Source organism: Ciconia boyciana, chromosome 10 (assembly GCF_034638445.1).
Source record: "Ciconia boyciana chromosome 10, ASM3463844v1, whole genome shotgun sequence".
In the NCBI taxonomy this organism is placed as follows: Eukaryota; Metazoa; Chordata; class Aves; order Ciconiiformes; family Ciconiidae; genus Ciconia; species Ciconia boyciana.
Genome location: NC_132943.1, coordinates 43,149,545 through 43,172,149, shown reverse-complemented (window position 1 = coordinate 43,172,149; position 22,605 = coordinate 43,149,545). Strand labels below are relative to the sequence as shown.

General features: G+C 48.6%; 2 long non-coding RNA genes across 3 annotated transcripts; both read right to left on the bottom strand.

Annotated features, from left to right (window-relative positions):
* Positions 1–1,985: 1,985 nt before the first annotated feature.
* Positions 1,986–4,968, bottom strand: LOC140657700 (uncharacterized). Its single transcript, XR_012044435.1, has 3 exons — positions 4,893–4,968; positions 3,928–4,007; positions 1,986–3,610 (listed from the first exon to the last, which is right to left on the bottom strand). It is a non-coding gene; the product is annotated as an uncharacterized lncRNA (long non-coding RNA).
* Positions 4,969–5,085: 117 nt separating this feature from the next.
* Positions 5,086–20,230, bottom strand: LOC140657699 (uncharacterized). 2 transcript variants are annotated; one of them, XR_012044433.1, is made up of 3 exons: positions 20,048–20,230; positions 8,098–11,034; positions 5,086–6,665 (listed from the first exon to the last, which is right to left on the bottom strand). It is a non-coding gene; the product is annotated as an uncharacterized lncRNA (long non-coding RNA). The 2 variants fall into 2 exon arrangements; XR_012044434.1 differs by lacking the exon at positions 5,086–6,665 and having other exon boundaries at positions 7,319–9,171; positions 10,671–11,034.
* Between the last annotated feature and the right edge of the window lie 2,375 nt (positions 20,231–22,605).

Here is a 22,605-nt window from a genome sequence, read left to right as displayed (position 1 = left end):
GGCAGGTCATGAACATCTCACCTTCATTGGGGATGCCAGCCCCAACATGGTCCCAAAGGAAAGTTTACACTGGCTTCACCATGCAACGACGCCATTAAGGCAAAATGGCCAAAAAAAGGATGTATTTCATACTGGTTGTGCCCAGAGAGGTGTGGGTCACGCTGCATCTCTGATCCTTGGATGCTTGCTCTTCTAGTATTTTTAGCCTTGACCAGAGGATGCCTGTTTATAAGGAAACAAGACAATCATTGTCCTACGTGCCCCTTTCATCCCTCCCAATAAAATTATGGGACCACCTGAGAGAGAGCTGGATTTCATGCTTTTTTCTCATACTTTTCCTAGCATTTACTTTTGTTAAGGGTATGAAAGGCTCCAGCTCTGGAAATCCTTTTCCGGTAGCCCAGTACTGTCCTGCAGGAACTCCTCAGAAGAGCCTAGCTCAAAGCACGAAGGACCCAAGGAAGGGCTTGCACCAGTCCAGTCTCTCAGGCACGCCCAGCACGTGAGAGAGGATGCAGTCCATACCTTTGGCCACAGGTCCACAGCTCATGGAGCAAGCGTGGTTGCGGGTATTTACTCTCCCAGGCGCATTACTGTGATCCGGCCATTATCATCAACAGCTGGAGGCAGCATCAGAGACATCCTCAGCATGAGGCAAGGGAGGAAAACACCAATGGAGTTTTTATCACCATTTTCCAGGAGAAATGGCCATCTGGAGCCTTCCTCTGATGGCAGATGTGGGAATATCAAAGGAGAAGCAGGCGCCTCCTTTACCTCAGTCAACAAACGAAACACCTCCTTGCAGGCAGGTTAGAAAATAACATAAAATCTGCTGAGGACAAGTTTCCATTGACGGCAAAGAGCTGCCCAGAAATGAGTCACGCAGGAACATTTCAGTCAAGCCTCCCCCACTCCCACCAGGGGATTTCCAGACAAAAGGGATTTATTTATATTTTTTGCTATTTTTTCTCTTCAGAAAATACTCCGATTTTTACGGGAAAATAAAACTGGAAAGCTTTTTTCCCCCTTCATTTTTGCCCTTTGAACAACTTCTTTCACCACTTGTGTGGAATTGTCAGAAGAAATACCTCAAGGAAAAGCAAGAGCAGGAAAAAAGAAAAGAGCTGTAAGAGCTGGGGAGGAGAAAAGTTCATTTCCAACATACACAACCCATGTGCAAAACGCTTCTCTGCAGCCTTCCCTGTCCCTCCCTCTTCCTCGGAGTCTGGCCATTGTCCACTTCATCCCACTGCCCTGAGCAAAGCCATCTTCAGCCCTGTGCTGTAGGATGTGCACCCTTTCCTCAGGGCTGGACCCCATCTCTTGCAGAGAAGAGGTAGACAGGGTCCACCAAGCAACGAGATGGGGCAGGTTTCGCCCTCAGGCAGGTGGTTTCTCTTGCATTTGCTCTCAGTGTTGAAAAATGCAAGACACCATGCTGAAAAGCAAACCAAATGGCTAAAGCTCCCAGAGGGTTTTCCATTTATAACATTAAGTAAGCAAAGGGAATGTTAGGAGCAGTATCCTGGCTGTTAAATAATCGGAGGAAAATAAATCAGTTATGGAAATCGTACCTGCATGGAAATGGGGAGGGAAACTGCTATCAGCAGTGAGAACTATCCAGCAGCAGGGATTATTGATAAAAGCAAGAAGTAGAGGTGATGTGGGATGGGAGACCTGGCTCCATCAAGTGCCTGATGCCCTGTTTTCCCTCACATGATGGACCCACAGCTCTGATTCCTTTCACCAAGCAGATACATCCCTATGTAAACCTGACAATGGAAATCCTTCCCTGTTTCATACATTTCCTTCAACAGCCCAAACAGACTCCTCGCACTCTTAGGAACAATTTTTAAAAATAGGTATTTCACTTAGGTTTGGAGAAGATGCTGGTTCCAGTGGGATGAAAATTAATCCCCAAACAGAGAAAAGAAGAGACCGTGACACAATTTGCTGGATAATATGGGAATGTTTGTCCTTCACTTTACTAGCACCATTGCTGAAGACACTGAAAATGTACATAAGCTCCTAGGCAAAAATTTCGAATACAAGGCAACTCCAATGCTTTCATATAAGCTACAGCAAGGCTGTAGACTCTGTCTCTAGCAAAGGAAAGGTCTGGTACAGCCGTGGGGCTTTCTGTATCACAAGAGGAGTGTTAACGCAGAGGAGACAAGTCTCATCTGAAAACCTTTCCTGTTTTTAAAATGTTAAACAACAACAGACAGGATCGGGATCTTTGTTCAAAGTTATAGTTAGTCAGTTGGTTTCATCCTCTCTTTTTCTGGGCCAGGATCTCCTGTGCACCAAGGTGTACCCACCAGAGAGCTAGCACCAGCTTACCCCAGAGCTGACAGCAGTCTGTTGATGGATGGACACCCTTTCCACCCTGTAGCATGCCATCTCCATCCTCGGCCGAAGGGAGAAGCAGCTGCCGTAATGGAAACACTCGGCTGGGTTTTGCAGATCAACAAGGAGGAGAACCTAATCTGAAAGGAATCACTTCCATTTTTTTATAACCATCAAACATTTCCATCAGGAGCAAAGTGGGAAGCAAATCTAACTCAAAGCAGCAAGACCAGCTCGTCTCAAAGCAAGAGTGCTGTTTAAGAAGCTGAGGGCAACACAAGTAGGAAGAAACCAGACTACCCCTCGTGGGATCTGGGTTCCCACCCCTGCCTCTTGCTTTGTGATCTTTGCCAGGTCTCTGATGCTCCCTGAGCCACCATCCCCCCCGCCATGGGAAGATGGAGATTTCCTAACCCCCGTGTCATGGAAAGCAGAGCCAGAGATGCTGTAAAAGGCACTCAGCTTTAGTTCAAAAATATATTGCGGGCTTCATCACTGGGTAGAAAACTTTGAAATTGTGAATGGGAAGGCAAAAATGAAAGAACTAAATATGTGAGTTGCTTTTAATCTGACGCTTTGCAAAATCAATTTCAGATCAAGAACTAAGGGTTAGGAGAGACCCGACTCCTGATTTCCCAATGCTTATTGCGGGCAACGCTGGCATGACACTTCCTCTGCCTTGTGGCTTTGGTTGAAGGTCTCTCAGGCAAAGAACATGGTTATTCTGTGACCATTCAGTGCCAGGCCCAAAGGGAACAGGAATCACCCTGAACTACTGGCATTTGAATGCGTCTGGCTTTTCTGCATCAGTCCATCCACACTGCACGTTGCCAGGCTTTCCTACTTCACTGCAAAGATGCAAAATGTCCCAAACCAGCGTTTGTCCCCTGACACTCAGGGAAGCCAAACAGTGAATATTGCATAGAAATCGCAGAATGGTTTGGGTTGGAAGGGACCTTTAAAGATCGTCGAGTCCAACCCATTGAGACGTTTCAGGCAGTCCAGATCCAGGCCCAAGGGTGCAGCTCCCAGTGCCTTGGAATAGGACTGCTGTCTCACATGAGGTCTGCCACGAAATTTGGTCTCACCAGCATTAAGCAACAAACTCATAAACCTGCATTAGTGATAAAAGGCTTACTGAGTCCCCCGTGGCAGCGTCTACACCTCCTCTTTCCTCCAGAGGCTGTACTTTTGGAGATGCCTGACTTCACCGCTGCATCCAGCTAGGAGCAGGCATCAGGATCTCCACGGTGTTGGACATCTATGGAGAAAGCACACGGTGAAGGTGGCGAGTTCTGGCAAAAGCTAGAAAATGCCATTAACTAGAAAACAAGCACGGGACTATGCAAAAATAGGAGACTGTTTCATAATGTGCTCACATAAACAGATGAATTAAGCCTGCTCTCCAGACAGCTCTAGCTATATCTGCCTCGCGAGTGCTTGACTTTCCCACCTTAACACTGCGCTCTTAGCATGCTTTTTTTTTCCTGTGCGTTGTATATAGAAAATACAGCCGCCCGCCCGCACCCCGGCTCTGCAGTAAGAGAATCCCAGTGTTGAGTGAGTGCAGGCACTTACCGGCTGACACAGCGTCCCCGCTGCAATCACAAGGGTCTCTTTATAGAGCGGCTCTCCGGGCACACGAGACCTGGACCAGCCTAACCGAATCAGCAGAGAAAAATAAACATCCTTCTCTTGGAAGTGCCTAGCACAATTTCATTAAGCCAGACTACGACTGTGAAGGAGCCGGATGTATATTTATTGAATTGAGCCCTAGGAGAATAAAAGGGGAAAAGAAGCCCCCGGCTGTTATGGTGAGGGGGGATTTAAGGAAACTAAACAAAGCAAGAACTACCCCCCCCTACTCAAATCCCAACGCTAAAAAAAGAAACTACAAAGTCATTTTCAGATGTGATTTCCGCGGAGGGTAATGTGAACATGTTGCGGTTTTAAAACAATTAAATGAAGAAAGGTGTCTTTTGGAAAGAGGGGCACAAGAATTACGAGCGCGTTTCCAACCAGCGGCATTCCTGCCTGTTTTACGGCACGCTCTGGATGCTGGCCTACCTCCGAGGTGGAGTGTGAACATAAAACATTTCCCCAGTTTTTTTCCCCGCTCAGATGCGGCAATGCTGAACAGCTGCGAAGCGACGTGCAGGCAGCGTTCCCTGGCCTGGCTTTCACTCGCGGTGGCAGGGCGCGGGGGTTTAGAGCTAATTAAGAAATGAAAATTGACTCTCGACTCCACACATTTAACTACCTCCCCTTGCTCCCAGTCCTTCCCAGGGAAGGGGTTTCTGTTTCAAGGTATTTCAGATCAACGCCTGTTCATTTTTCTCTGCTTCTTTTGTCTTTTTTTTTTTTTTTCCTTATTGGAAGTGGCTCCAGAGAGGCTATTTAAAATGTTTCAGTTACCAAAAATCAGCTTCCAGTAAAGAAATAACATTGACTGTTCTGATAATCCTTCTTACAGTATCTCTCCCCTCCGTCGAGTGCTAACAGCGATGCAACATTTCTTTTAACAAATGACCCCGAGTTCTTACCTCTCCCCTCAAAAAGAGGTCCTGGACTGGAGATGTGTTAGAAATGTCACCCTGCTCTGCTTGAGGGAGATACAGAAAATACAGCCGGTCATGCCTGAAGGACATGGAAATGTTTTATTGGTGATCAGAACAGCAATACAGCAATAGCAATGATAGCAATTAAAAACATTTTGTAGTTATACTGGTACAAAGGTGTAATTTTGCCTTTTGGCTTAGAAAGCCCTACTAAGAAAGAATAAAAGGTGAAATGAACTATTCAAAGAAAAAATAAAAGGTACCCAATCAGTGATAATAAATTATAATGTGAGAGATGGCCTACGTAAGGAGCACGCAGAGAAGAGGGGCAGGCAGGGACGTTTCTTTGCCGCTGCACTGATTCCCTCCTGCAAGAGCCCAGCAAACACTTCCCCTGGGCCCTCCAAATCACTCCCTGAAATGACAGAGCGATGACCCTCTGCCCAGCTGCACCGAAGCTGCAAGGGCTACAGGAGCAACATCGCCGGATGCCACGACACGAGCAGCATCTCTAGCACATCAGGCTATCTCAGCCTGCTTTTAACACCACCAGCATCCCTTCCTCAGGTCAGGAGTATCACATTACACAGTCCTTCTGGTGCGAGAAGTGGGAAGGAAAGACAGAATAGCCTCTCAAGAATATTTTAGCTGGGCTATAAATACTGATGAAGCAGGCTGCCTTCCCTTCCTGATGTTTCACAAAGCTTCTCCAAAAGCAGGAAAACACACGAGGAAAAAGCTACCCCCCGCTTGGCATCAGGCTGCAACATCTCTGCACCCCTGAGGATGCTTTTCCAGGCAGAAAAGGGGTGTTGCATCCTAGGCGCTTTGCAAAGCTGGGTGAGTAGATTTGCCACACGTTGCTGGACTGGGGCAGTGGGGCCTGGGGGGGGGGGGGGGGGGCGGAGGTAATTATTATCCCTAATTATCTGAGCAGATTTGGGAGCACCAATGCACCCCGCGCAATGAGAGATGGATCAATACAAAGCTCTTAAGGCTTTGTTCCCCAAAGCGTGAAAGTTAAACTCTAATACAATGCAGTTGCCTCTTTTTGTTTAAACAAAAGCTAAAAACAAAGAAAATGGCAAGAAAAGCAGAAAAAATACAGTCATCAGCACCTGGTTATTACCAGAATCCATAGGGTATGGAATCTGATACCCATTGCCTTTATCGGGTCAGGGTTTGACAAGTAAAAGAAGTAGATTATGGTAGATTTTCAAAGCCGTTTTAACAGCACAGACAACTGAAAAGCTGAGTTATCCAGTCTCAGCCTTATTAAAGGCTATTTTCATAACCATAAACTAACAGAACAATGTCTCATTTTATAATTAATACATATTGTTATTAATAGATTTAAACAAAGCTGGCTTTCATTCCTTTATTTAGTGGTGCATTTGGTGAAGCACTTAAAGGGGGCCATTCCAGTGTACACATATAACTGTTTTAATTACATCCTGTGAATTTATTTTTCCAGGGAGAAATATTTCTCAGGGAAAATGTCTATAAAAGTAACTTTAGAAGCAATGTAATTTTGTGTGTGTTTCCTATAGGAAATCTGTTTAGTTTAAGTCCCAGGTTCTAACACTCTCTTTTATGCAGCAGTGCGACCTGAAGAATGCTGCTGACAGCCACGTTAAATCCTTGTATCTCTTCTGAAATGAAATTGCTGATGGATTTGTGAGTCATATCTTGACGGGACTTTGCCTCCTCCCTCTCGACTGGATTTCGTTTGCAGGATGACTCCTTCACAGACACGCCCTGCAAAAGGAGGCACCTTATCTTAGCAGGCACTTCAGGCGTTGATTTACGTGCCCATGTTGGTGTTGCATTTGTGAGTTATTTTTACCGTCATTTATTTAACCAAGGACTGTAGTTTCCCACATATAAGAAGAAAAACTTTATGGATTTCACAGCCATCAAAGTGAGAGTTCCCAGGAAATGTATCCTCCAGAAGGGGCTTTGGTCAGGCTTGAGTGTTTATTTCTTTCCCTTAGGAAGCGACAAAGGCAGCTGGAAACTTCAGCCCATGGCCACTTTGTCACCCTTAAACTCCTCATTTCTGGGGCTTGCACCTATTCTTTCACCTTCTAACTTCATCCTGACCTTGGGGAGTTAGCAGTTAGCGGCATTCCGTTCCTCTGCCAAGAAAGAGTCCATGTCCCTCTGGGTGACGGGACACAGACTACGGGGACAGGCATGCTCTGGGTCCTTGGCCCTGCCTGTCTCTTCTCTGCAGACCACAGGCTGCTCCCCATTTGGCACAAGTCTGTCTCTGTCTGGAGACTTTGCTTGGGTTCTGCTTGTGGTTCTGGTCGTGGCCGGATCTTCGCAGCTTTGACTTCTAACACAAGGTGATGGAAAAGCTGTTAGCTCCCTGCTGCTGGAGCCTGCAAATCAGCTTTTTCTTCCCTGATAACTTAAGCTACAGCACTTAGCTCATCCTGCTCAGATTTTGCCCTATGCCTCATCATCGTGGAAGAGCAGACATACCCCAGCACCCCAGTGAAAAGACTCTGTGATGTACCAGCACTGCGATGTCCTGCTTGGAAAGCCTTTCTCTGCCTTACATCCACTGGGTGCTGGTGTGAGGAGTTGCACCAGGTCACCTTGGAGAGGAGAGCACCTTTCCTCACCTGAGCAAAAGGGCCCAGCTTCTAGGAAAGCCAAAAGAAGGTTAAAGCAGCTTTTCCTCTAGGTAATGACAAGGAATTGGACACTCCAAAGTGGCCCCTTGCCAGCGAGGGATTTCTAGCACAGAACAAGCGTGACCCTCTCCGACCTTCAAGTGCAGTTTTGCACTTGGTTTTCTTCTAGGAGGCTTGAAACAAGGGCTGCTGCTGGGCACCCAGATCCCAGCGCCGCAGCAAAGGAGATGCATTAGGATGTGGGACAGTGACAAGTGGCAAGCAAATAGGCTCAGGTTAAACAAGGGAAGAGCCGATTGTCCTTCCCAGACTCTGGGCTCCAGAAGAGTGGCCAGCTGTACGGCTGGAAACATAGTCCGGGTTTGTGTACGGTCCTTGAAGAAAAGCCCACATGGCTGGAAGTTTCTGACTGTAACAGTTGTCCTAAAACAAGATAGTCCTTCAGCTTAAGAGAAGACAGTGTCTTCAAGATCAGTTACATTCTGCTGCATCGTTGGTGCTAATTGCCTCGGGCTGATTGGGCACTGCCTTCAAATGAGCCCTACCTTACATGCTGTGCTGCCGGATCCTTTGTCAGAAATATCCTCTTCCTTCCTTTTCCTCTCCCCCATTAAACCAGGAGAAGTAAATGTAGCATGGGTTCTTGCAAGTAAGTGTGATCAGCTCTCTGTGAACTTACTCAGCTCCTGATGCTGTGAGGTTTCTCCACCTTGAAAATTACATCCTTCCAGAACACAGAGGAAAGGGTTTGAGTCATTTTAGACGTAGGAAAAAAATAAAATAGAGAGAAATTAGCTTTCCCATATGCAGAGTATGGTGGATCAACTTTGCAAGGTATAAAGATCTATCGTGGTTACTTACTCATTGTGGTGACAGGATATTTTCACTGTTCACTTGAGATAGTGCATTAGCGGTACCACAAATGAGTCTGTAAGGACAATTCTTTAACTCTGAGAAAGTGAGGCTTTCAATGCCACAAAATGTAGCGTGGCATTTCACGCGGCCAAATACACTTATGAAATACGCAGAAAGTGCTGTAGGCCAATAACACAGGAAGAGAAAGACAGTTGTACCTGATCATATAAGAAAGCAAGTCTCCAACAGATGGAGAAATAGTCATTATTAGCCCCTACTAATTCTTCTCTATCATTACTATTGATCTCTATCGGCACTATTGCAAGCCCTAGCTCCACTGTTGAAAAAAATGCACAAAGATGGTGCTGCGAGTTGCTACCCATTTAAATCAAAGCAGTGGAAGGGAGATGGCCTGCCCCAGACTGACAGAGATCTGTTGCAGAACTGGAGAGGAAGCCAACATAGTGAATGTTATTGTGTTCCCATGCCAGTGCTCTTATTGCTTTGGTCTGCAAGTCGTTGGCAGGGCTTAATGTCTGATCTAAATTTATCTGGATTTTGGACAGACTTGGATCAAGCTGTGTAATCCAGCAGCCCAGCTGAGTGGTGTCATGTAAAAAAGTCTCATCCACTCCTACTTACCTCTAAGAAAACCTGGATGGTGAACTTGAAGTCATCACAAAAGGCTGCACCTTCATCCCAGCTAATGCTGAAGTTATGGCTATGATCAGAAAGTATTGGCTCACCTAAGTAAACTCCTAAACCTCAAAGAGAATGGAAGATACTGTGTTGAACAGATGAAATGCGAAACAGCAAGGCTAGCACTTCCTAAACAGTTTCCAGTTGGATTGGTTTGAAGGCAAAAGCCAAGCTTGGAGCCAAGGCATGAATAAATGGCCTGGAGCTCTCCTGAGGGATGTGAGGTCCAAGGCTGAAATGGAGCATCCCATCCCCCTGCAGCAGGTTTCACACTGACCTCAGAGGCGTACTTCAGGCTCACACTTTCTGGGATTTTTTTTTGCCAGGCTTGGACGCACAAAGAGAAATCCCAAGTGGTTGGACAGTTACTTGCCCAACGGTTGCTGTGCTATGTCCGTCTGGGCTTGGAATAAGAGATGCTACTCTGAGTCAAAACTAGGTGGCTGAACAAGGCCCTCTTGGAGAGGCTGGTGGAGAAACCTCAAGACCCATCCTGCTTCACAGGGACTCAAGACAAAGCTGTGAGGGGTCAAAGCACGGTGGTGGGGTCCTGCCTTTCAGTCAAGGACATGTGAAGAAACAGTGAGACAATAGGGCAAAAATAGATTATTTTTCTCTCCTGAGTGCATAGGAAGACAATTTGCTTCTGCAGGAAAATGGCAACCTTACAACTTCTTTCTTGCTAGTAAAGACAAAGTTCCAGCTTTTGTTCTGAAGAGTGCCATGCTCATTTATTAATTTTTTCATGGTTTGACTGTGAGGGGTGCAAAAGAATCTCATACCCTAAATCTCAAACCCTCTTTCCACTGCTACTCAGCCATGCAAACTGTACTTTACAGTCCAGACACTTGGTTACCCTACCTACACCCAGGACCTGGAGGAAGCCCTTGCAGGCTGCCATGGAGCCCACCATCTCTTGGTCACTGGACTTCCCAGGAAGATGCCAGCACACACTTCTTTACCAAGGCGGAGAGCACAGAGCCTGCAGCCATGCTCTCACGAGGTAAGAACTACAGAGAAACACTTTTAACCAACTTCCTCTGTGGATGTCTAAAAGATTTATTGTCTAATGTGAAAAGAAATAATGGAAATGCTTAGGACAAAGTGCTGCAGGCTGCAACTCTTTGCCTTGGTTGAGGTCTTCTTTAATGGCTTCCATGCATCAAAGTGTTCAGGCAACAGGCAAATTCCCCGTGGCTGGTATGTCCCTCCTGGCTCTCCTGACAAGGCAAGGATACCCACCTGCTCTGCGGCAGGGGAGAGAGGAGAAGTTAAGGCTTTATCTCCCATCGCTCAAGCTAGTCTCTCCAGCCTCTGGTTTGCCTCTCCCTTGTTTAGTCCCTGGGCAATAACCATCCTGTGACAGCGCTGGGAGTTAGGTCATTTCCTTCCCCCTCTTCTCTCCGAGGGGTCTTAATTAGCGTTGCCATTGTACTCCTTAATTTGACTATACTCCTGGCCTCTAGTTTAAGCCCCCTTTTTTTTTTTCTTGTTATGAGCCCTTTAAGACACAGCTGTAAAACTCTGCAGACCGTATATCATAACACTTCATAATCACACTTACATTTTAGTCACACGACAGAAATCAGCTCATTCCTAGTGACATGGGGAGCCTAAAAGCAGTACACCAGCGTGCATTAATAACGAAGCTGGGAGTGAGGCGTCGAGCTGGAGCACCACTGCCCCCCACTGCTGTCCTCAGTGGTCCTCTGGGAGGACATCGGTGGGACGAGGCTGAACCCGAGGGAGTCGGGGGACTGGGAGCAGCATCTTATTCCCTGGCAGGCCCTTGCTGAGCTACATCAGGTCTGCACGAAGGTGGACGCTTCCCAGTGCGTGTTTTCTTGGCAGGTCTCTGAGGCTAACTGTTGCGATGAGCTGGGCTCCCCAAGGCACATTGAGAAGGTCCTACATTTCTGCGAGGACATCTGAAGAAGGGATAAGACAATAGGGCAAAAATAGATTTTTTTTCTCTCGTCAGTGCATAGGAAAACAATCTGGGCATGTGAAGACAATATTCAGTCCCCAAGTATAGAAAATGGAGTCAAGCATCCTTTACAGCATATACGCACACATGTAGGCATGTTCATCCACAGAAAAGGGACTTTCACTCACAGATCATTCCACTAATTGAACAAGCAAATGTATTTTCTTACTTAGTTTAACTTAATCCACAGAGAAGATGTGTTTCCGAGGCCCCAGGCTCCAGCAGGAACACAGTCCATCACAAAGAGGACAATGACAGCCACACGTGCTCATTGGAAACCATCCAGGCAGCTGAAAAGCACTGCTACCCCTTTTCTGTGCCGCCAGCCAAGATCGGCGCAGGGCAGGGTCCTTCTCCTGTCATGTGTTTATACAGCACCTTGCACAGCAAAGCCTTGATGTACTTAGCCCCTTTAGCTGTAATGACACTAATAACGGCCGTAAAGCCTTCCCTCCTGATCTTTCACAGCTGCAGACCTCCAACTCACCGTGACTTTCTTCTCCTCAGGACTCTATTTCCACCAGGACTCATTTCAGCAGTACGCCCACTGGTTTTCACGGCAAAGGGCAGTGCGGTTCTGGCTCTTGCGTAGCACCAGCCCTTCCTCCACCGTGCAACGTGCTGCAGCACAGTCCTTACATGTTTTTCCTCCTGGCTGCACGTTAAAGGCCGTGATCCAACACTCGGAGAAGTTCGCTTGCCATTGACTCGAGCAGGTTTTGGATCAGGTGCTGCAAGTAAAACTTGTCCCAGCCAGACACCAGTCACTAGGGTGTCGTTTTTGAGACTGAGTTTAAATACCGAAGCCCAGGCCTGGACTTGGCTCCCTTGCTGACCTTTCAGAAAGCCTCTTCTCATTTTGCTTGGCTTTTTTACCGGTTCTGGAGCCGCCTGTGGGTTTGGTAGTGGTTCAGGTTACTTGCTGATGGCCTGTTCTTCTACCTCTGCCTTTCAAGAAGAGTTCACTCCAGGATTTATAACAGGTTTTTGGTAGCACCCTCTGTACTTAAATCTGTAAAACCATTTCAGTTTAACCACCTGTTTTCACACGCTCGTAATTTCACAAAGCATCCACCTTTTGGGATAAAATTTTCCATGCTTCAGTTCTTGCCCAAGGCACTATTTTTTTTTCTTTAAATAAAATTCCAAAAGAAAAAAAAAAGTTTGATCCAAATCCATTCCACATTTCTGCACTTGGCCTGAGGCAAGAAACTTTCCCCATTCAAAAAAATTTCTAACCACACTTCTTGTTGTGGAGCTCAGAGGAAAAAACTGATGCTCAGGAGCTGCCACAAACACTCTAGGAAGATGACTGGAGCCCAGCCATGGGCTGAAAACCCTGATCCACCCCAAAGACTTGAAAACGAGGTGCCTCTCCTTCCCTTGCTGTCAGGCAGTGGGTGGCACATAGCTGATGCAGCTCCGCTAGCTTGCGGTGCAGGCAGCAGCGACGGCGTTATGAAGGTGGCTCCTCCATCACCAAAGCCCACGGCCAGGCTGACCCAGCCTCTCCTGGAGCCAGTGGGAGCTTTTCCATGAAAATGGCCTTTGGGTCACACTTGCAACTGCATCACTACTTACGGGCTGGGTTCAAAGCCCCTGAAGTCAGTAGGAGCCTTTCCAGTGACCTCAGCTATCGGAGCAGCTGTGGTTCAAAGGGTTGACGGGGTCTGTGGGAGAAGCCAGCGCAGCTTGTAAAATACATGCCAGGTTTTTATTTTATTTTTCACTCCCTGCTCTTCAGGACGTCTTAGGAAATGAAATGCAAAAAAATAACACCAGGGCAATACTTAGGCTGTAAGATCAAGCAGTCAAAGTAATCAGGAAATTGTTTAAAAAAACCTTACGTTGCTCCAGAAATGTTGTCTCAGCTTCACCGAACCTTTTCTGCTTTCCCCGGTGTTAAAGGTAACATATCACTTGTCTTATTTGAATCTGTCTTCATTCCTGTTACCGCAGCATGCTGGTCCCAAGCCACCCCCAGGGCCCCAGACATGGCAAACAGAACAGTCCCCACCCCAAAGCAGGGGTCTAGCTGCCTCCAACAACATTTTGCTCCTCCTGCCCTGCAAGGGCTGCCGTGGAGAGTTGTCCCACTCATCACGCCTACAGATTGATTTCTGGTGGCACAAGTCTGTCTTTGAGCTCTGGCTTGGAAACTCAGATGTCCAACTTGCAGCTGCCAGAAGGCAGGAGAAAAGAGTATGGCAGAAAGAGATTCCTGGTGCCACCATTGGATCAGAACTGTGAGGCAGGAACATTCATGGATCACAAACTAAGGCTGGGGCACAGCAAAGACCTACTTGCAAAGCTCCTCCAGGTCAACCTGTCAGAATATCCTTCCTCCAAACCTAAGGCTCGCTGGGGCAGCCAGCTGTCCTGCAACATGCTTACAAGATGCATAAGGTTCTTTGTCCCCCACAAAAGCTGCTCTCAGCAATCAGGAGGCAGCTTAGCCACTCTTCTAGAAGGTGCGTTGACACAGTCCTTTGACTCAACAGCAGATGTATCACCACCCCCCTTTCAAGCGACCCTGCTGTTTTGGATGCCTTTTCTGCCAAGCAAGGCAGTGTCCATTGAACGGCCTCTTCTGCACTTTTCTAAGGATGGCTTAGGCCCACTCCAGGATTCCCTCCTCATGAGTTTAGTAATAAGCTGCTCTTCCAAAGCCCGAGATTTGCCTGCCTGCTTTTAGATGTCTGTAGAGATGTTGATCTTCTTGGCCAGATAAAGCCTAGCACCGTACCCAACACCTTGTTTCCTGTTACAGCAAAAAAAAGCCTCCAGACCTCTAAGGCAACCCCCCCCAGAGGAGTCAGAGCCAATCACATATAAATGTACGTGTCAATTAATCCCTGATTTTGAGCCTGGGAACACTTTTGGGACGCTCCATTTCCATCTCCCAATGCTTTAGAGAAGATACAGCTCAAAGGAGGACAATTTCTTAAACAACTTTAGCAGTATCACAGTCCTCTAGTGGTCTTTACCACCCAGGGACTTCAGAACAAGCAACAGGACCATCAGCAAGCGGATGCATCAGTGCTTGACCTGCTTGACCTTGTAGCTTTCTCAAGCAAGTGTGTCTACAGCCTTGACAATGAGTGCAAGGCTGTAAAAAGAGAGCCAAGCTCCAGGAGACAGTCAAAGCAAGTACTGTGAGTATATGGAGATGTGGGGGTCCACAGTAGCGGAGGCAAAGGGGTGGCAGGAAAGCAAATTACATCTTTGACATGAGAAAGGGCACTTTGGCCTTGCACAAAATAATTAAGGAAAAATTTTCTGGGCAGGCCCTGGGAGTGAGCTGGAAGTGAACTCCGGTGGGTGTGCTGGTTTGGGCTGGGATAGAGTTAATTTTCTTCACAGTAGCTAGGATGGGGCTCTGTTTTGGATGTGTGCTGGAAACAGTGTTGATAACCCAGGGATGTTTTCGTTCCTGCTGAGCAGTGCTTACACACAGTCAAGGCCTTCTCTGCCTCTCACCCCACCCCACCAGCGAGTGGGCTGGGGGGGCACAAGGAGCTGGGAGGGGACACGGCTGGGACAGCTGACCCCAACCGACCAAAGGGATATCCCACACCATATGGCGTCATGCTCAGCATGTAAAGCTGGGGAAGAAGAAGGAAGGGGGGGACATTCAGAGTGATGGCGTTTGTCTTCCCAAGCCACCGTTACGTGTGACGGAGCCCTGCTTTCCTGGGGATGGCTGAACACCTGCCTGCCCATGGGAAGCAGTGAATGAATTCCTTGCTTTGCTTTGCTTGCGTACGTGGCTTTTGCTTTCCCTATTAAACTGTCTTTATCTCAACCCACGAGTTTTCTCACTTTTACCCTTCCGATTCTCTCCCCCATCCCACTGGTGGGAGTGAGCGAGCGGCTGCGTGTGGGCTTAACTAAGCTGACTGGGCTTAAACCATGACAGTGGGCATTAGATACCTGACATAAACCCCCCTCCCTTCTCAGCATATTTCAGCCTTAATTGGGCACAGAAATCTGCACTTAATAACCCAACACTTTCCAAAAATGTTGTTGCATTTAACAGTGCAACAAAGCCTCCAGCTCCCGGACTCCTTTTCTGCACAAGCACCAGCAGGTGACTGGGACTCAGCCCTGCATGGCCATCAAGCCATCCCATCTACATGAACCTGGGAAGGACTTTAGCCCTTCTGGAGGGGCTCCTTCCCTCTCCAAGCACGCTTTTCTCCCACCGGGGAGACATCCTCTCTCCTGCATCACACAGTGGCTTTCCCACAAAGCCCAGCCACCAGCAGAGCCAGCCCGGGTGGCAGCAGACGCAAATGCTGAGACCAGCAATGGAAGTTCACACGCGCCTTCCACCGCGGGCTGTCCCCCCCTCCGCGGCACTGCATTGGAAGCAGCTGGATGCCTTCGGGTGGTCCTATGCTCCAGTTGCTCTCCACAGTCGCATACTGAGAGCCCGCAAGCCCCGTGCAAATACAGCACATGATACTTGAGAAAGTGACATTTTAACGAAATAACACATTTAACGCGCATTCCCACACAGCTTTTGGTCGCTCCTACCAGCAGATATAAAATGCAGCACAATAGAACAGTATTTAGCTGCGAGAGACCCTGGTCTCTCACCCTCCATTTTGGCTCCGAAAGACAAGTATCCTATTAACGTGGGCTCTGAGTTTACAGCCTTCCGTCTAACGGAGTTAAACATAAAACCAGCCCTTTCTTGACACTTCTGTGGAGAGGAATGGAAAGCTGAGCGCTAGGGAACACTAAAACTGGAGAAGAACACCTCTCCTTCCTCCCAGGCTACCTGATCGGCACAGGGCTACCTACGAACCGCGCACGTTGGGCGGCCCATGAATTCCTCCTGGCTCCAGGGCTGGTCTCCGGCACGAGGTGCTCCTCAGCTGAGCTGCCCCTGCAGCCACTGGGAACCCCATCAGGGATGCTGAGGCCATCGAGGGGGCATTTCTTGCTCTCCTCTGCCTTGTCCCACTCCACCCATGCACGGTGACAGCCACAGCTTCATCACAGTGAAAACCTGTCACTACTGGAAAATCTCCTCTGGCTCTTCTCTGGTCAGCAGCTTCCCAGCATCCAGGCTGCTCAGGATCACTTTAAATCAAGGTCTTGGTGCATCCTCCAGAAGAGCTATCCCGTTGCTCTCCTGTCAGGACATTTTTGTTTGGACCCATGCCTGTTTGCTGAAGGGACAGAGAGGTACTTTTATTCAGCTCCCGCCCTGCCAGGAGCAGCAAGAAGCATGAATAAAATTCTTAGTGTAACTAGAACAAATAAACCTTCCTGCTATATCAAGCTGCACGCCCCAGGAAGGGCTATGCATCTTTGTCCAACCTAAATAACATCTATCTCTCCTTGCAGTCCTCCTCCCCGTCTCCAAGTGTAACTCTCAGTGAAGAGCCTGGCCTGCAAGAGGTGAGCGCAACAGAGTGAAATCTGGAAAGGATGCTAAACAGGGGACAGGAGAAAAATCCCTCCTGCAAGAACTGCAGAGGAAAATCCAAGCACAGTTGGGTTTTACAGCTAAACATAACACAGCAAGAGTGATCTTGAAAGACAGATGGGCTCCACATCAGTTGCAAAAGAATTCCAGATTAACTGATAGGTAAAAGGGAGCAATTTTTTCCTCTCTTGTCCTATCTCTCCTTCTCCCAGATTTCTGGAGAGACAATGCACAAAGAGCCAGGTGTGAGCCTGCAGTTACGACAACCCAAAAGAGATTTGGCAGTGCAGATGTACATGTTGCACTAGGCAGTGAATCGGTGATGATGGGGTCATGGGTGGCCGTGATGATGCAATGACAGAGTTCTCAATTCTCAAAGAGGTTAGGAGGGGGTTCAGCAGAACTGCTACCTTGGACTTCCGGAGGGCAGACTTTGGCCTGTTTAGAAGCTTGGTTGACAGAGTCCCTTGGGAGGCAGTCCTGAAGGGCAAAGGAGTCCAGGAAGGCTGGGCATTCTTCAAGAAGGAAATCTTAAAGGCACAAGAACAGGCCTCCATGTGCCGAAAGACAAGCCAGCGGGGAAGAAGACCAGCCTGGCTGAACAGAGAGCTTTGGCTGGAACTCAGGGAAAAAAGGAGAGTTTGTGATCTTTGGAAGAAGGGGCGGGCAACTCAGGAGGACTACAAGGATGTCGTGAGGTTATGCAGGGAGAAAATTAGAAGGGCCAAAGCCCAACTAGAACTTAATCTGGCTACTGCTGTAGAAGACAATAAAAAATGTTTCTATAAATACATCAGCAACAAAAGGAGGGCTAAGGAGAATCTCCGTCCTTTAGTGGATGTGGGGGGAAAACACAGCGACAAAGGATGAGGAACAGTATGAGGTACTTAATGCCGCCTTTGCCTCAGTCTTTAATAGCCAGACCAGTTGTTCTCTGGGTACCCAGCCCCTGAGCTGGAAGACAGGGACGGGGAGCAGAATGAAGCCCCCATAATCCAAGGGGAAATGGTGAGCGACCTGCTACACCGCTTAGACACACACAAGTCTATGGGGCCAGGTGGGACCCACCCAGGGGTACTGAGGGAGCTGGCGGAGGTGCTCACCAAGCCACTTCCCATCATCTATCAGCAGTCCTGGCTGACCAGGGAGGTCCCAGTTGACTGGAGGTTAGCAAATGTGTCCATCTACAAGAAGGGCTGGAAGGAGGATCCGGGGAACTACAGGCCTGTCGGCCTGACCTCGGTGCCAGGGAAGGTTATGGAGCAGATCATCTTGAGTGCCATCACGCAGCATGTACAGGACAACCAGGTGATCAGGCCCCATCAGCACGGGTTTATGAAAGGCAGGTCCTGCTTGACCAACCTGATCTCCTTCTATGACAAGGTGACCTGCTTAGTGGACAAGGGAAAGGCTGTGAGTGTTGGTTACCTAGAGTTTAGTAAAGCCTTTGACACCGTTTCCCACAGCATTCTCCTGGAGAAACTGGCTGCTCACGGCTTGGACAGGCGTACGCTTCTCTGGGTAAAAAACCGGCTGGATGGCCAGGCCCAGAGAGTGGTGGTGGTGAATGGAGTTAAATCCAGTTGGTGGCCGGTCACAAGCGGTGTTCCCCAGGGCTCAGTACGGGGGCCAGTTCTGTTTAGTATCTTTATCAGTGATCTGGATGAGGGGATCAAGTGCACCCTCAGTCAGTTTGCAGACGATACCAAGTTGGGCGGGAGTGTTGATCTGCTGGAGGGTAGGAAGGCTCTGCAGAGGGACCTGGACAGGCTGGATCGATGGGCTGGGGCCGATTGTATGAGGTTCAGCAAGGCCAAGTGCCAGGTCCTGCACTTGGGCCACAGCAACCCCATGCAATGCTACAGGCTTGGGGAAGAGTGGCTGGAAAGCTGCCCGGTGGAAAAGGACCTGGGCGTGTTGGTCGATAGCTGGCTGAATATGAGCCAGCAGTGTGCCCAGGTGGCCAAGGAGGCCAATGGCATCCTGGCTTGTATCAGAAATAGTGTGGCCAGCAGGACTAGGGAAGGGATCGTCCCCCTGTACTCGGCACTGGTGAGGCCACACCATGAATGCTGTGTCCAGGTTTGGGCCCCTCACTACAAGAGAGACCTTGAGGGGCTGGAGCGTGTCCAGAGAAGGGCAACGGAGCTGGGGAAGGGTCTGGAGCACAAGGCTGATGGGGAGCGGCTGAGGGACCTGGGGTTGTTCAGCCTGGAGAAAAGGAGGCTGAGGGGAGACCTCATCGCTCTCTACAACTGCCTGAAAGGAGGGTGTAGAGAGGTGGGGTCGGTCTCTTCTCCCAAGTAAGAAGCCATAGGACAAGAGGAAATGGCCTCCAGTCGCACCAGGGGAGGTTTAGATTGGATATTGGGAAAAACTTCTTCACCGAAAGGGTTGTCCAGCACTGGAACAGGCTGCCCAGGGAAGTGGTGGAGTCACCATCCCTGGAGGTATTTAAAAGGCATTTGGATGAGGTGCTTAGGGACAGGGTTTAGTGGTGGACTTGGCAGTGCTAGGTGAAGGGTTGGACTTGATGATCTTAAAGGTCTTTTCCAACCTAAACGATTCTGTGATTCTATGAACCAACATGGCTATAAAACCAGTGCGAAAAGAAATGAGGTCTCGGCTTGCTCCAGTAGAGGCTGGAGTGCGATATGCCAGGTGAGAGCTCACCAAGCTCACTCTTGCCTAGCTTTACATTTTTTCTGAAGCAATCATTTCCCACTACCTCCTGGGACTTCCTAGACACAAGCACCAGTGGAGTGAGGATGTCTAGCTATCTCCCTCAGTGTTGACACAAAGTCAAAACACACTATCATAGCGATTATTCTCAGGTTAACGTATATGTTGAAACACTTACTTTTACAAGCATTTTGTTCCAGTTTCCCAAATTTACAGACTTTAATACCTGTGCAAATGAAGGCCAGGAGAAAGGAGTTCATCATGGCCTTTCTATATTCACTATTTGTTGTCAGTCTGTTTACTTTCACCTTTCTCCCCATGATACAGTTTATGTACATTTTTATACATGCATTTAACCATTTGAGTGCTTTGTTGATACTGTCTGTTTCAAACATACTTGACTCTAATGCCATTTTTCTGATGTCCAGCCATCAGACTCACAAGACACTTCGAGATGGAGGAGTCATTCTTTGTCCTCCACATCCTCAGACATCATAGTAGCTGAGAGCTATGAAAACAGCACTGTCATTCATTTCCCATCTATCCTTACGACGAGGACTGCAGCACAGACATCTGTGGTGGTCAACAGAGTAACTCGGGTATTGTGGAGAGGAGCATCTTGGGCTTTTTCTCTTCCCACTGCCGTCTCTCCAGTGGAAAAAAAGAAAAAGCATCATGCAAATGGTTAAAGGCTGCTTGTCTGCCTTTAAGAGGATGCAATGAGACAAAGCCTAGCATCTCTGTGCTGCTCATTCACAATTCATCAGTGTCACTTCTGGTTCTCACCTGTGCGTTCCTACTCTCCATGTACGGATGCTGACCAAGGACCTACCTCAGGTTGACTCCAGTTTCCAGCTTTGTAACGTGCACTGGAAGTACCGCCGAGATTATTTGAATTGGACAGAAAGACTTCCTTTCTCCCTCTTGAGGTTAAAGCCAGACCAGCTTGGAACCTCTTGCTCGGAGCAACGGCTTCTTATCCAAACAGCTTCTCCTTCCCAGACAGCTCTGCAATACGCCGTGTATCCCCAGCTCCTCCCAAGCACAACCGACACTTGGTCTCCAGCATCAGCAGATGCTGTTCCAAAAAGCAGAGAAACCTGAAAGCACAGAAGAAATTAAGCACCTCTTGCCACCAACCAATCCAACGTAAAGCTGTTAGCCAGAAAACAGTCCCTGTGGCTAGGCTGCCAGCCCAGGAATTGAGAGATACTCTGCAGCTCCTCCACTCTGCTCGCCTGTACCACTTCCCATCCATTTCCTGCTAGACCAAGTCAGTCTTCTGAAACAAAAAGAGCTCTGTTAAAATATGCCTTTTCCATTAAATCAATGGAAGTCCTCTCAGTTTATATCCCGGTCATCTGGAACAGGCTCTTCTGGCCTTTGGGGGAGGGAGGAGTTTACATCCATAATTAGCCTTTCAAACAAAAGCAGTTACACCGGATGGAGACCAAGGGCCGTTCCCTTCCACAGCATTGCAGCACGAGACCTCCCTAAATGTGGTTCAGCAGGAGACGGGGAGACGGCAGGTCCTGGTATACCCTGGGCACGTGGACTATATCTGCTGCTTTTCTCAGGAAAATGAAATTCCTTCTGTTTGTCTCAGTTTTGGGGTTGTATCAGTTATTTTAGATATTTAAGTAGTTTCTCCTGTGTAGAAAGTAGCTTCTCCTTCTCTGCATTATTTATGCTATTAACCTTTAGCAGACCTTGCAGTAAAGATAGGCATATGGGCCCCCCGGGCCAGACTTGTTTCGGTCGTTGCCTCTACAACATCCTCTTGGGAGGAAGGAGAGAGCAGGGAGCCTCCCCAGCCACACATCCTGCAGGAAAGCGATGCTCAGCAAGGTTCCCAGGCCCATCCTGCTCCAGCAGCCGAGCACCTGACCCCACTCGTGCGTGCCTCCACGTCCCTCAGAAAAGCAACCATACCTCAGCACGTGACCACGAGTCCATGGGGTTGTAGCTGCTCTGGTTTGTAGAAGGGAGTCATCTAAGCGATGGCCCACACACAGGGAGACCACATCCTCTGCCATCTCTGGAAGCCTCTCACCTGCAGGGTGTGGGACCGGCAGCAGTTAACACCAGCCCTGCCCTGTCCCTCTGCAGAGCCAGCACACCTGGAAGTACTTCCAGTAGTGAAAAGGACAGAAATCACCTGGCCTTTTCACATACAGGGAAAAAAAGTTGTAAAAAGAGAAAAAGAAAAAAAAAATCTACCAACACTTTTCTTTAAAAGAAATTTGCACTTCTTCAAAAGCTGGAAAAAGAAAAAGACATCCATTTTCCTTGGAGAAGACGACTCATTTGCAGAACATGTCCATTTTCTCCCTGGCTTCAAGGAGAAGGTTGTCACCGTACATGCGTTCAGGTGCTGCTTTCCCTGTAAGGCCGACGATGGCATTTCCACATCGCCTTTGCCTTCTCCACCTTATCCAGCATAGGGCAGAGAGCAAATATATTGCAGCAGGCGTAGTCCCTGTCCTCCAGGCCTGGATGCATTTTCAAAGGTGGCATCTGCACTTCATTGCATGTCCCAGGGTCCACTTCCCAGTGCTGCACTTTGGGTGAAGTACCGGGCCAGGCAGTGGCTGGGCCCCCTCTTCCCATGTGTCCTGGGTGCCCCTGGTGCAACACCTGGGGAGAATGCCTTGAGCACATTTGCCAGCAAGTGTAGATACTGTGGTAGGATTAGAGGCTTTCTAGGATCACTGGGTCATTTGTTCTGGCCTCGTGTGCCTCCCGGCCAACCCATTTAGATCCTGCCGCATTGCTTCCCAAACTTCCAGGTAATGGAGGAGGCGAGCTCCATCCCGGTCCCAGCTCTGGTGATCAACTTAGCCCTTGGTGCAGAAACAAAGCACGACCAGGGTGACAGGAGGAGGGTTCCCTGTGCCACCTCAGAGCAGGGCTCCCATCCCCACCACCTCTTGCCTCTGAGCAAAATAAGCGGCACAATCAAAGATAATCGGCACGACTATGCTGTTACCCGTTGCCGTAGGTCTTCCTGGTTCTGCTGAAGTCCTGAGCTGTGCAAGGATTCCCCAGAGGTCATTTCAGGGCAAAACCACCAGGGCTGGGAGGGTGCAGAAAGCTCCCTTGCATCGGGCTGTGCCACGAGCCTGACCGATCCTGAAGGAAGAAGCCACATCTGGGTTCCTCCCCTGAACAGCAGATGTTTGCTTTGGAAAGTCTATGATAGAGAAGGGCTGGAGCAGGGGCCACCAGGCAGAGCGTTTCTCCTGCGCAACAGAACTTGCCACCCAACTGGCTTGAGCATGGCAGGGGGGAAACCCTACGATGCCAATGTCCCTGGGGCCAAACCCCTCCCATTCACTTCTGCCTGATGCTCCTAATCACTGTCACTAGCCAAAAAAAAGAAAAAGTCAA